Raw genomic sequence first — 15397 nt, 5'->3', positions numbered from 1 at the left:
TTCAGCACATGAGAAAAAATAACAGCTGGTGCAAAGTTCTTAGGGTCTGGCCCAGCAGGGGAAGTAGAAGCAAAAAGTCATGTCAACAACAATAACAATGAAAACATTTTTAAATCTTTGATCTTATGAATAGCCTGGGTACCAAAGGCTAGGCCTGCTGCTCATGACTTAACAACAGGGCAAAAAGAGCAGACAACCTCATTTACACATGCTAGTTCAATGCCAAAGTCATAGAAGTGGGGAAGAAAATGTAGGCCTTTGGGAAAGTATTGCAGTTAACTTGAGAGCACTATCATTGCATCTATTGCATTAAAAATGATACCAATAAACGAATGAGGCCTTCAACTTTTAAAAAATATTTTCTATTTTCTAAATAGTGTATCTTCACATATGATAGAGTATGTGAACAGGATAAATACTCAGGACAAAATGTTATTCTGCTCTTAAATCCTAATCTTTGTTATTGCAGGTGTTGTTTTATATATGAAAAGTAAATATGTAGACATGGCATGTATATGGTCTTTCATATCAGGATTAAAATAAAACAATCCCTTTCATTGTGGGTGTGTGTTTAAAATTAATTACAGAGCACTTCAATTCTTTCTTGGGTGCTTGAATAGTCTCAAGTATGAAAAAAAACTATTTTATGTAACACACTGTAATATTAATTGTCTTCCATTATTTAATCTGGCATAAAATTGAGAAATGACTTCTGTGCCTTCATTACATCATTAAAAATGTTATCTTTCCCCACCCACTAGTACATAAAATTTTTCATAAACCTAAAAGTTAAACATCCCTCCAAAACAAGGTGCATCTGTCCTTTTTACATGAAATCTTACCAGATCAACCTTTCCCTTAAAATTATTTGAAGCTTCAGACACCTTTCTGCTTCCAATATTAATGTGTGTTTCCAGTCTTTCACGTCTCTGGCTGGCCCACCTGATCTGGCCCATCTGCGTGAGCATGTTTTCCAGGCGACCTGCTGTCTCCACATATACCAGCCTGACCGCAGGATTTTCCCACCAACAAAGATTTCTCAGATCTATCAACCTCGCCAGAAATGGGTCTTTCTTGCCCAACCACTAAGTTTTTGCTTTGCATTTTTAAAATACGTACATTTCAATTAAACTTTATAAAGAAGCTTGTTTTTTGAGCAGAAGTAGGTGTGTGCCATTTCTGTCTCTAAAGTCTCACTACCCTATGGTCTGTGGACCAGCATTGTCCAAATCATCTGAGAGCTTGTTGCGTGTCTCAGGCCGCCCAAGACCTACAGACTTAGAATCTACATTTTTAGCAAGATCTGCTGGTAATCTATATGCACACTCACTTTCAAAAGCACTATTTTGTTGTGCCCAAAACACAGACAAAAAAATAACAACACAAACAAGCAAAAAACTAAGAGCTAGAAGTAAGAAAGAAGAGTAAGGAAAAAAAGTAAATGCCAAACATACTGTGCATTTTTTCTAAGTTATGTGTTAATACAAAATACCTAGCTATGCTCATATATATACATGTACATGTACATATATATTCATTTATATACCGGTATATATAATAGGAAGTATTTTAAATATGATGACATGAACCAAATGTTATAATAGGTTGTTAGTATTTGTATAATAAATAATTTACTACCAACACATTAAAGGAAATGGAAGGTAATTTCATTTGTCTAATAAAATGGCACTAAAATATTTATTTTTTAGTGGACAAATTGTGCCAATAAACATATCTGACTTAGCTTATTAATTTATTAGCTTATTGGAAGTTATTAATAAAAATAGGAATATATAATCCTTTTCATAGGTAAATTCAATTATTAGAAATATGAGGAGAAAAGTGCAATACATAAGAGTTTCTGTTTGTATTTAATGATTTTTTAAAATTTAAAATAAACATAGTATGGTGAATATTACAAGAGTATAGATATTTAGGCATGGAGGGAGCCAGTGATGAAGGCCATCATACTTGTGCCTTAAAACAAAGTCCAGCATCTGCAACATAAAGCCCTTGAGAGAGCAGATTTACAGATTCAGTTGTGTGTGTGTGTGTGTGTGTGTGTGTGTGCGCACACGCACTCGCACACGTGTGTGCTCATGTTGGGGGAGTGGAGCCATACCAGTGGATATAGCCATACTATAAAATCTGAAGGAAAGTAAAACCAAATAAAAAGACACTTGATTGATTTCGCTAAAATAGTGTCTTGACCAAATCACCTCCCCTGAGATGATCAAAACCATGTAACACAGAGTTACTTGTAAATTCTGTTAGAGTTATACTATTTTTCTCCTTCATTCTTCTAAAAAAAACCTTCAAAGGCTACCCCCCACACACAGTATTTGAAGAAAATTTAAAATATTTCATAAGCCAACATAAATTCCCACTCTTATATACCAATACATTCCAACAAAACTGTGTAATTCAGGCAGCCTGAAATATTCTATGGTTCAGAGATGGAAGTGATAAATCTAGGTGAAAACTTTTCCTATCTTCAAGTCTTTCCACAGCCTTGAGAGGCCATTTAACTCAGTGAAACTCTACCTTTAGCATTGCCCTCTTCATCACACCTTTCTTGCTCCACAGACTCTTCTAGTCAGATTCTGTTTATTAACAGCTGGAGTGACCTTGGTAATATATACAATTGCTCTGGATCCCAATCATTTCATTAGTAATATAAAGTAGTTGGTACAGATCTATGAATTTCTAACTTTTATTGTTCACAAGCACCCTAAAATAGACTTTTAAAATCTATATACTGACTCATTTTTAAAGTCGACATTAAAATGTTTCCTCATGAGCGTCAATAATTGGAAATGATGTAATTTTAAGCATATTGTACATATTGACATTTTAAATAAAGCTGTTATACTGCTCTTTTAAATTTATCCAATGAAATCTAAATACCATATTGATACCCACTATCATGTAAAAATAATTTAAAATGTTCTTCTCTAATGGTCTGGATATTTTGTTATTTCCTTTTCCCCTTGAGTCCATATTTCAATCAACTTCTCAATAAAATATTATGCTAAGGTAATATATTTTTATGCTTGAAAATCTTATATTGATTAATCTATCATATATTGCTACAATAAAATATTGAAATTAATAAACTTTTATTTCTAATGTTCTAGGCTGCAAAATATATTTTTAATGATCTTATAATATTTTGTGAAGGGATGATAAAATTTCATATACATGTATTTAAAAACAATTTAAACAAAAAGTAATTTATTATTAGAAAGTCATGTCTTTCTAGATGAACTAATTTGTTTTTCAATTAAGACAGATAGTACTTATTTCTGTATATTCAGAATCACTTTATTTTATATCTTTTATTGTTTTAGATACATTAGGAAATCAAGTTTACATAAGTAGGAATGAAATCATTTCCTTATAGTAAAATGACTTCATTCTTTGAACTTAAGTTATGTTTAATACTATAGTAAGTTATCATTAAAATGATTTTTACAACTTCATCAATGGACAGTTTATTAGGTTTTTCTTCAGTTGAATAAAAACAATGAACTAAAGCCTGGCTGGTTTGGCTCACTGGATAGAGTGTCGGCCTGGGGACTGAAGGGTCCCAGGTTCAATTCCGGTCAAGGGCATGTACCTTGGTTGCAGGCACACCCCCAGTGGGGGGTGTGCAGGAGGCAGCTGATCGATGCTTCTCTCTCATTGATGTTTCTAACTCTCTATCCCTCTCCCTTCCTCTCTGTAAAAATCAATAAAATATATTTTTGAAAATCCCAAAAAAACAGTGAACTAAAGCCATAGATGCACATGTACCCTTTGGACATTCTCTATGACTCTCCAATTTACGTGTGCCTCAGTTTAAAAGCCACTGTTAGTACATACTTCCCTGTTCATGTTCATGTGATACTCAGGTGTTGCATCCTACATAGTGTTTTGCATAATGCCTTGAATTTTGTAGTCAACCAGTAGGTATATATAAAGTCAATAATTCCTGAGGCCAAATGTATACCATATGTTAGTATATCTAATCATACTAAATGCACAATTTTTACTTAAATGAACATGACATTGTTACTATCTTTTCAATATTTATTCCTAAATATTTTGAATAGAAAGAGAACTATACATAGTACAATGAGCTTGCTTGTGGGTATACTGTATTTATTAGGCTTAACTCTGAATACCCGGAAATTAATCCACTGTAACTGTATTGGCAGGCTGTCCCATTTGCATTTCCTCCAATGTTTCTAAGATTATTACATCTCAGTCAAGTTTTTATCTTCAATATTCTGTTGTCAGTTTTAGATTTTTGTGCACCACTTAATCACACGTTGCCAATTATACACACTCTGTCAGTGAATACCAACCAATGGGTGAAACTGTTTTCAGAAAGTATATTAAAATTTTTAAAGTGAATCTGAGCAGGCATTTTATCTGGGGACCATGTGTCTCACAGACCAGTCATTTCTAACTAAGGATATTGAAGTCAAAGTTACAGCAAATCTACTTTGCAATGTTATCACACATGCCAAACATAATATTGAAATACCAGCAAAATGACTGTTATGCACAATACACTATAATTAACCTTGTGAATTCACTGTGCTTACAGCCCTACCATTTTGTAGTTTGGTGAAAGGAACCAAAGTGCTGAAAGCAAATGTGAAATTTGCTAAATGAATTTTTGGAAGCTTAAGTCATTTGACCTTTCCAATTTAAACAACCTAATACAAGAGTTAGTCATTCTTGGACTTGGGACATTACAAATAAACTGCCGAAAATAATAGTCATCATGTTCTGGGATATCCTGACTGCATTATTATAGTAAATTTTCCTGAAGTGTTAAAATGAATAAAGTAATACTTAGCCTCCTGAAATCACGGTAAAGCGACGAATCAATCACTCCTCGGTACCCAGTACACACAACCAGCAGGACTCTCAGTTGTTCCTCAAAAGGCACAGGAACTGGAGAAATGTTGCTCCAAGTTTCAGGATTAAAGTTTCTAACATGACTTTCAATCTTTTTCCTTAACACACTGACTTAAGTATCGCATTGTCAGTGATGTATAAATTCCTTACAGCAATTTAATATTTGTTCAGGAACACACAGGAAATACGTTGTGATTGGTGAATGAGTAATCAGAGACCGGGAAGTGATCCCTGGAGCTTATTTCCTCAATATCTAAACAAGACTACCTCCAAAGTGCAGGATCCATTTTCAGAATTTCCAGGAGAGAGGCTACCACTTATTTCTTAAAGGCAATTTGAAACAATTCACTTAATAACCACAATTAGAAACTCAATGTGAGAACTTCTGTCTCTCTAATTAGAAAAAAAGTAGATATGAAAACACAAAATAATAATTGGAGTATTATACACATACTATTCAAAACATGTACAAAATATATATTTAACTAAAACCTATAATAATAAAAGCGTAATATGCAAATCGCAAATCGACCGGACAGCCGAACAGCAGAACAACCACCTGGATAACCTTCAGGATGCCCTTCTGGACAAAACCCCTTGCATGAATTTTGTGCATCAGGCCTCTAGTTTACATATAAAATTGAAGGACTCCTGAGTATCAGATCTTCACTGATTTCTCTCTTTTGACCTTTTCAAATGAAGTTTACTGTATAATATGTACATACTCAGTCCCTCTCTTGCTTTCTGCCTTGAAAACTATCCTCTGCTTTCCTTCATTTCTATACACACTTTGCTATACTTATTTCTGCACCTCGGTCTCCCTATACAATCTTATACAATGGAATGCATCCCATTGATTTAAGTGTAGTTGAGTCTCAATAATCAGGCTTGAGCTTTAAACTTCATAACATTTGCAAAGTAGCTAATTATTTGGCCCTGAATAAGAACTGGTTTTCCACATGCTAAAGAAACAATACTGTCACAACAACATATTTTAAAATATAAAGAATTCAGAACTGTATGGCATGCTTTGCTTTAAAAGAAATAACCCTGAACCAGGTTAGTCAGACCATCAAAACCAATTATCTAACCAAGTAGTGTTGTTTGCTTCTGAAAAACTATCCAATCCTAGATTAGTCCAAGTCTAAATATATAAGAATAGAGTATCTCTCTATTTAGAGTAAAGAAATAGTGTATGTTAAAAGACAGATTGTGTGCTGCTTATTTTATTTTGTTTGTTACTTGACATGTAGAAAATCCTTGGCCCTTTGATGATAGCTAGCTGATTTCCCCCCATAACTAGAACTTTTTTCTTATTGTGATAAAAATCTAACACATTAAGTACTTACTATGTGCCAGGACTTGTGTTGAATATTTTATAAATATTACAGTATCTCACTTTATTCTCTCAATAGTACTACAAAGGAGGTAGACCCAGAACGGCTAATTCCTTTGCCAGCTCACACAGTGGTTAAGAAGTAGAGCCAAGATAAAATGCAGAGCCTCTTTTTTATAGCATTTATCCTGGTTAAAGCAATGATGCTTCTAACCATTGTTTTCTATGAAGGAAAATAGTAAAATATTTAACCACTTCATTCTTTGCCAGAGTGGAGAAAATATAACGTAAACATTTTTGAAACCTCAAGGTCATAGCTATGAATGTTTCTACTTGCTTTCTGCACTCTTCAGTCCTGGGGTGCACTCAGGGTTTACTTAAGCAGAGAAAACTGTGGCCCCCCAGAGACCCCAGGCAAATGTAATGTAAACACGTGTGTATGTTATCATAGCCCTTCCGGCCTCTTGTCCTGTACTCAGGCTGCCAATTGTGATGTTCACCATCCTCACTGTATGCACTATTTACAACTTTTAAATGTTCTTCTCCTATTAGCTTTGAAACTGAATCCCCCACAAGTCATAACTATGTTTCTTAAGTAAGGTGAACTCTGACTGGCAGCCTCAGGGTGTTGCCATAACCTCCCTACGCAAAATTGTGGCATATTTAGGAGCCATATTTGCCACTCTGGATTGCTAGCTTAACAATTAGCATAGGTATCTCCTTGTACTATTATTTTTTGGGGAAAATGCACCTTCTTTAGAATCTAGGCTATCATGAACTAATTTTTTAAACTAGTATCGGTTTAAGAACATGATAACTACTAAGCTAAAAGAAATACAGAAGTGTGTGAATGATTGAGATGTGTAAAGTGTTACAATTGGTAGAAAATGTAAATGTTCCTCCTAGTCTACTTTCAAACCCAGTGTACTTTTGGGAAATTGTGATCTCAACCAAAAGTCTTCAGAGGAAGTGTAGAGTGTCATAGAGGTTCACAGAAAGTATCCACTGAGTTTCTTAGATTTAGGATGCACTAGATTATAAAGGCATTTCCCTTTATCATTATAATCGTCTAAGCAATGGCACATAATCATGCCACATAGATGACCAGCAAATGAGCAATAGAAAATAAAATGAAATTGCTAAGTTATAACCGTTTAAACCCTAAAATTTTAAAATGGATATTCCAGAATGGATAATTTCAGCCATAGATAACTTGACAATTTCCAAATACCTTTTCACCTGCAATTTATATTTTTATAAGGAATCCATCAATTTTCAAATTTAATTTAATTTTTTTTTCTTTTGCTTCAAACTGGGGAAGTAATCTTGCAAATCACAGAAGACTTTCTTATTCGTGTATAAAACATTAAGCAACTATTTTTTTACTGTCTATTTCTTCAACTTCTAAAAACTACTTCAAATGTATGGGCTTTATAAGAATATATTTTTATTATAAACTAAAGGCTATTTCTAGCCTTCATCCTTCTTCAGAAATTAAGGGAATTACTTTTCTGTTTCTCTGTGTAGCCTTTTATTATTTTGTAAAGAAGTTAGGAAATATAAACAATGAGCTTGTGTAAAGCAAACTATGTGCTAACTAATATAGTAGAATTTGTTTTATCATTTTATTATTAACTAGAGGCCTGATGCATGAAATTCATGCAAGAGTAGGCCTCCCTTCTCCCCCACACCCCCTGTCGGCACCGGTTTCCCTCCATCACCTGGGACCCGGAATTCCCTCTCAGCCCCAGCTTCGTCTGGAAGGAATTCTGGTCTAATTAGCATATTACACTTTTATAATTATAGATTAAGTATTCCAATAAATTTGCCTACTGAAGGTCTCAATATTTTAATTTTCCAGTCAACCAGTAAGTTGATCAACTAAACATTTAAATTTTGCTTCTATCTTATGAAGTTTAATATTAAATAGTTTTTATAGAAAAATGTCTGTGCAGAAAGGAGAGACGCTATAATTCACAAAATAATACAAGCTGTGGTTATAGCAAATTCCTCAGTTTAAGTACTTCTATCTCCACTATGGGTGCCTACATTTGAGAAAGTTACCCAAATTTTTCTGTTGTTTCATTTACATGTTATATATTGATTTTATGCATATGCTAATGAAGAACATACTAATAAAGAAATGAGTTGCCAAAAACAACACAAAAGCTGAATCTATTATGTACAAATTCTGACCTAGATTCTGAAGGGATTTATGAAGAAGTAGAAAGCTGCTAATCTTAGAAAGACCACAATGGGTAACAATAACAAAGCTCGCTTTTTATTCACTTTAAAACAATTTAGTACCCATATTTTAGTGCCATATTTTATGGTTCTCTCCTAATTCTAATTCTTAAACAATATTCTAGGGCAAGAAATGTAGCACCAAACTTACTCCTAGGTGTAAAATATTATAATAATGTGATATAAACAAGATCCAAATGTATAAAATCAAATGACACAATAATTTTACGCTAAAGAATCTTATTAGACCTTTGTGTTGAAGGTAGGTGGATATTAAGTCATGTCAAACAAATGTAATCTCCCCAACCCTGCTGGGTAAATCTCGGGTTTATTACTGGACTAAGAATGTGCAGAAACCATCCTCCACACACAGAGCTGACAATTCCTCTGCAATGCCTTCCCTTGTCTGGAGTTTACAGCATGAGCTTGGCTACTAGCCAACATGAACAATGTTTAAATTTCTTTATGGCAGCTCAATGAGCTTTCAAACATTCATCTGCTTTACCTACTGTGCTTAATAAAAAGCAAGTCAATGCATTTTCTCATTTCCTTTTCATCATTAATAAGAGCAACCATCAACCTTAAGAAAGATATAGTCTGCTTTTACTTTTAGCTTCCTTTTCCCAGTAGTTCCGACTGAAGGACTAATAGAACACCATTATCCCACCCATCATCCTTACACATCCTTATATATCTTGTCACTAAAACATAACTACTGTAAACTGCAAAAGCTCTAGTCTAGAGAATTACTTCTGTTCATGACAACATTTTAAAGGAAGTTTTACTATATTAATGAAATAGTTGCTTTATGCAAGCTTTTATATTCTGAAAAGCTTAAAAGGCTAAAAAATTTCTATTAGCAACACAAAAATTTGTAATCTATAACACCAGTACCATTGTCAAAGGAAAAATAGTTTCATAAATGATTCGCATATAAAACAACCTGATTAGTAACTTAGAAAATATGTACATTTTAAGCCACATTTGTTTACCTAAAAGTGTACAGACTTATTAGTATGTTTTCCCTCCAAAATTTAAAACTTATGCATATTATAGCTATTAACTTATTTTGTATGCTGCCTCATTTTAAAGGGAGCAGGAAATATAAAAATATGTGCCGCATCCAACAGCATCTGAAGTTATTTGATATTTTATTCCTTATTTCAATCTTCTTAATTTGTTTTAAGAAATAAAGATATTTTTATAGTTGGTATACAATCTTATATTGCTTATATTAGTTTCAGGTAAACAATATTGTAATTAGACATTTTTATACTTTACGATGTGATCACCCCAGTAATTCAAGTAATCATCTCTCATTGTATAAATGTATCATAATATTATTGGCTATATTCCCCTTCCCCTTTTCACCAAAATAATCAATCTAAATTTACACCTAAAGAAACCAAAGAAAGAAAAATAAACAAAATCCAAAGTAAATTGAAGGAAGGAAATAATAAAAATCAGAATGGAAATAAAATAAACATTTTAAGTGCATTTATAAGTGCACATATCACCTATTAAATAAGTAAATGTGTATATATGCTAATAAAATATGTAACATGCATATATAATATGTACATATTATATATGCATGTTACATAGGTTTATGTACATGCATACTTATACACATATAAATATACATGCTATATATATATTCACACATGAATATACATTTTTATAAATAGCAGTGTTTATGAACTTTTTATAAACCCAGTATGTGTAGTAGATAAGTCAACTCTCTCCAAAATTCATTCCCAATCTTCCACTTGGAGATCTGTCAAGCTAATAATGAAACATATTGTGCGAGTACACACATTGGGCACATAGGACTGTCTTTCTGGGGCCTGGTTCCTACTCGCCGTCATCTCCTATCAATCATGTCCTCAGCAGCAGCAGGAGCAATGGAAAGAGACGCAAAGGTAATTAGAGGCGTGACTCGGTTCCACATGGCCAGAAAATAAAGGCCAGAGATTCCCTGTTAAGACATCTCTGTGTTAGAGTTTTGCGCAAATTTATCTTGAAAAAAGAAGAAGTGTTTTGTAAATGAATATGAAGTTCTTGCCTTTTTAAAGAACTATTGCCAATCTTTTTATCTCAACACTAATAACAAAATTCTCCAGCTACCCCATTTGGCAGCAAGAACTTGCAAATATTCACATTATAGTGACTTACAAAATCATCATTAAATGAAAAATACTGACTTAGAATGTTATAGAAGGATTGAGTTTCAGAATTAGAGAGACCCTAATTGACATCCTGGCATTGTGAAACAGGGCAATTTAATACTCTCTTAGCCCTGCCCTGGTAAATTATGGCCATTAATATTTACCTGGAAAGGGTTTTGTTGAGGGTAAAGTGGTATGTTAATCGCTGGGTACACACTAGGCAATCAATAAATGGCACTTCAAATGTATTTATGACTTATCATACTTGAGGCAGAACATCCACCATTTAAGATGTAATAAATTCCTATAAAATATTTTAAAGGTGAACAATAGAGCACAAAGGGAATATAAAGGGAAAACTAAAACTTTGAGTTTCATATCAAAAAGGTATGTTGCACGGGCACACCTGTTTGTTGGATGTAGGAAGATACATCATTCTGCGAACTTTTATGGGGAACACAAACAACGACAGTCTGCGCTGCAGGGGCTTCCTCTGGAGACACAGGCTGGTGGGCCTCAGGTTCCCTCCTGCACCGGAGAGGCTGGGTGAACGCTGGTCACACACAGGCGCTCTGCACTCAAAGTTCTGTTCTGAAAAGTTCAGTTTCGTGACTCACTAACTGACATCAGACAATTATCCAAATTCTCTGTCTCTACTTTCCCCTCATGGGAAAAGGGGACACGATGGCACCTTCCTCATAGGTCCTTGGGAGGATTGAACGAGATGCCAGGCTCAGTTACATGTCAGAGGACAGAAATGTTATTTTTAAAAGAAACAGCTGATGTTGAGGCACTGCTCTGATTTTCAAAGAAGAAACAGTCATCAAACTAGAAGCGCAGGCATATTTTATACGAAGACTATTAATACAATATGTTGTGTGATATAACTGCGTCTACCTGCCACCTTTGCATTAGTGTCACATTACAGAAAAAAAGAGTCAAGTGTCAGATTTGATCTCATGGCAGCACTTCCGAGTGCCCTAAAAGGGAACCAACTCCATAGCAGCTGTTCGAACCCTTTGCATAAGGAAACACCCTCGGTCTCCCAATGCTTTCTCATTGTTGTCTCTTTTACTATTCTCTTCACATTGTCTATTGTTGCACTATTAAAGTCAAGCCGCTGAGTGCCAATCACTTTGCCCAGCTCTTTGCAAGTAATATTTTTTTCCTCTTTTACAGTAGCCTTCAAACATCCAGCCTCAGGTTAATATTCCTAAACTCTATTCTTTCTTCCAGATAAGGAATCTTAGTTTTTTTGGTTTGTTTGTTTTTTGTTTTATTTTTTGGTTTGCTTGTTGTTTTTGCAAATGTGCCACTTTCTACTGATTTAAATACTTAGTAGGACATCACATGCCTTCAAAATTTTTAGACATTCCCAAGTAAGCCCCAGAAAGAATGAGTACTCAGGTACACTCATAAGATGCTTGAGCCAGGGCTCCAGATTGACCTTTTAGCCTTAATTTATATCTCTACCAAAAAAAGGGTGATTCTAAGGCCCTGGACCGGCAGCTCTGTTGGTTAAAGCATCCTCCCAATATTCCAAGGTTGTGGGTTCAATCCCTTCAGGGCACATACAAGAATCAACCAATGAATGTACAAATAAGTAAAACAACAAATTGATGTTTTTTTCTCTCTCAAATCAAACAATAAACAATATTTTTTTTTTTTTAAAAAAGGGTGATTTTAGATCAGGGTTTCTCCCTCGTGACATCATCGGCATGTTTGGTGACTTTTCTGTCGTGGAGGCCGCCCTGTGCACTGCAGCACATTCAGCAACAGCTCTGGCCTCTAAGCATTGCCAGCAGCAATCCCCTCTTTCAATGTCTACAACAAAAATGCCTTCAGACATTGCCAAATATCCAGGGATTACTCCAGGCTTTACAATTCTATGGGTGGTACACTGAAAGCATTTGCATTAGCATTTAATTTCTTGATATTTACACTAACACTAAGTTCCTCGAGGGCAGGGAATTTTTTCTATCTTGTTCAGTGGATACTTAGTATAGCAGACACTCATTAGATTTTTGTTGCCAACAATGAACAATGATGGAGTATCTAACTGCATAGAGATTGAAAACTCCATTTATCACATTTTAGCAGCACTTCTTTTCTTAAGAATATTGTGCTTGCTTGTATTTAACATAAATTCAGTTCATATCACCTTTAGAATATAAGATAATTGGGAACAAGTATTGTACTTTCCTTCTCCCCAGTTCAACATATTAATCAATTCTGTATGTCACAAAATGTTTACACATGCTGATTGATAGATTGAAATATCTCATCTTCAGTATAGCAGCACTATTCAGATAGCAGATAGATCCAAGTCTCTGAAATACAAATAAATACCAGAGAAGCAGAAATGTTCCTTTCCAACCAATTAGGTATACAGATTTGATTCTGAATTTCACAAAACTTTACAAGTTCTTTGTGCACTAATTCAAGAATGCTATCCCCTCATCCCATAGCATATATGCTTTGTCTTGTTGAAAGTGAGTTTTCATATCAAAAAACAACAGCTGTTTTCAATTACAGCACCCATGTTTAACCTTTGCAGCATTGTAACTAACCACTGAAGAGAGAATTCAGGAATATTTACATTCAGATCTTTTGCTATTAGAAATCATTCTTACTTCTTATTTGTCTACTTAAAATACAAAAATTTGTGGCTGATTATATGAGGTTTATGACTTTCCTGATCTTGAGTCACCCTTGGGATCCCTGGGTCTCCCTCCCCTCACAGAAAAACTCTGTGATTAGAAATTCACATCATGATCATGTTTCTAAAGAACAATCAACAGCTACACATCTCAGAAGGCTATCAGAACAGTAAATCACAAAATGACCAAAGTGTATGACACCCGAATTTTTACTCTCACGGATTCTGTTCCGTAAGTGACCACAGAGTTGTCTGCCAACAAGATGCTTGTCCGCAGCCTGGAGGATGAGAAGCGACAGCAGCAGGTGATGCATGCAGTCTTTCTAGTCATGATTCTTTTCAAATGGCTCTCACTTTAAGAGCACTTTCATCAAATATTATCAAAACTTATACTTCTCTCTACAATTGTTTTCCATTAAAGTTTAGTGCCAGCTGTCAAAGTCGTAACGTAAACTCTTATTAGCTTTCATAAGTTCTACTCTGGAACTAATAAAGGATTGTCAAAACTCCAAACACAGACCTAAGTGGGGGCAGAAATCACAGGAAAGAAGGTGGAAAGTGTTCGATGAAGCTGTACTGGCAAAGCAATCACTGAAAACTTTTACCAATGCATTTCACAGAATCTAAGACTCTCAGGAGGGGGGAAAAGACCTAGTCCTCAGTTTATTTTGCATAGGATTTGATTTCTCCTCCTCTTGGAGGGGACGGCTAAAACAATAAGACAAATAGTTGAAAATTTTAATAAGATATCAATAACCTCTTCAGAATCGTTACATGCATTCTGAAAAAATTATATTGTATTCTCTAAATTTTAAAATATAGAAGTTTGCTAAGATCTTAATAGCTAGAAAGAAAAAGTATAGTTGAAAAATCAAAGTGAATAATATTACTTACAAAAGCCATAGATTATATAATATATAAGGTGTTTTCTAAATGTGTTTAATGAAATGGCATGCAGCAAAGCAGAACAAAAAATGACTGTCCATATAAACCCCAAAGTAGTCAAAGTTAAAGAAATAAAAAATGAAATGAAATTTCAAGACTTCCTGTAGAGTCTTACTAGACTTGACAGTAATTTATGATGGCAGATCCATGAGTTATAGGATAAGGTGTTATTTATTAAGATGTCAAATTCAGTATAATTTTTATATATTCAAAATAACCAGTATTCCCTCTCTCACAAAGAAATGTGGCTTTTTCTTGAAAATTTAAATCACTTTTCAGATGAGTTTACATTAATAGATCCTTAGTAAGTGGTATACAGAACAATGTTCTGAACTACCTTTGAAAATGAGGCTGAAAATGAAATGACAAATAATACTTCTTTTGAGTAAAATCAGAACTATTTTTCTTTCTGGAATTGGAAGTCCTTCCCCCCACCCCCATGTCTTAAATTTGCTCAGTGAATTCTGTCCTGGAGAGTTTGATTCATATTTTGCCACAGACAGACCCTTAAACAAATAAATGATTCAAGGGGCAAATTATTTGTGTTCTCTAAAGACTATACATTTGGCATGGAGGGTTACCTAAATTATTATTTGGACCAAACCAGGCAAAGCCTCTAAAAGTTCATACAACAGAGTGATGTAGGAAAAAGAACTTGGTATCTCAAAAGCAGATACCCTACAGCTATTTGATAAGGGCTGACTGTAAACTAGGTTATAACCTTCGGAAAATACCTTAAGACTGACCTATAAAATGCTCTTCTGGGTTATGATAAAGACTAGTAAAATACCTCTTAAAGAGAACATGTCATACTGTTTTCCCTTCTTCGAACAACAGAATTAATAATGTTATATAACTAAATTAACCCATACAAGGTACAAGAAAACTATTTTACTAAAACACTGTAATTCTTATTTAGCTGTAATTCTGTGTTAGAATGTTACTAACATTTATAAAACTGCCTGTGATTTTTAAGGTCTTTTATGGTGGTTCATTGCTGATCATTTAACTTGTTCTTATTCATTAGGAGGTATTTAATGGTTGGATAGGAATTTGTTCTACTCCCTAAATTTAAGGACAGGCATATCTCTCCTAAATATGTTTGCAATTAAATTGTCTCTGACTGCTCAAAAT

The 15397-nt window shown here is 34.2% G+C and overlaps 1 protein-coding gene across 1 annotated transcript in view; it reads right to left on the bottom strand.

Moving 5' to 3' along the window:
• Positions 1 to 15397, bottom strand: part of EPHA3 (EPH receptor A3) — a 365189-nt gene that overhangs the window by 231930 nt on the left and 117862 nt on the right. The gene's annotated exons all lie outside the window — the stretch shown is intronic.

The sequence above is a fragment of the Myotis yumanensis genome, unplaced genomic scaffold, assembly GCF_028538775.1.
Source record: "Myotis yumanensis isolate MYYU_CA2020_CCGP unplaced genomic scaffold, mMyoYum1.0.hap1 SCAF_2, whole genome shotgun sequence".
NCBI classification, from domain to species: Eukaryota; Metazoa; Chordata; class Mammalia; order Chiroptera; family Vespertilionidae; genus Myotis; species Myotis yumanensis.
This window is presented reverse-complemented; position numbering and strand designations above follow the sequence as displayed.